Consider the following 230-nt stretch of genomic DNA (forward strand, 5'->3'; position numbering starts at 1 on the left):
ATTGTCTTGGCAAAACTCTATTAGTCTTTGCCCTGCTTCGTTCCGTATTCCAAGGCCAAATTTGCCTGTTACTCCAGGTGTTTCTTGACTTCCTACTTTTGCATTCCAGTTCCCTAAAATGAAAAGGACATCTTTTTTGGGTGTTAGTTCTAAAAGATCTTGTAGGTCTTCATAGAACCGCTCAACTTCAGCTTCTTCAGCATTACTGGTTGGGGCATAGACTTGGATCA

Source organism: Bison bison, unplaced genomic scaffold, assembly GCF_000754665.1.
Source record: "Bison bison bison isolate TAMUID 2011002044 unplaced genomic scaffold, Bison_UMD1.0 scf7180017864291, whole genome shotgun sequence".
Taxonomy (NCBI): domain Eukaryota; kingdom Metazoa; phylum Chordata; class Mammalia; order Artiodactyla; family Bovidae; genus Bison; species Bison bison.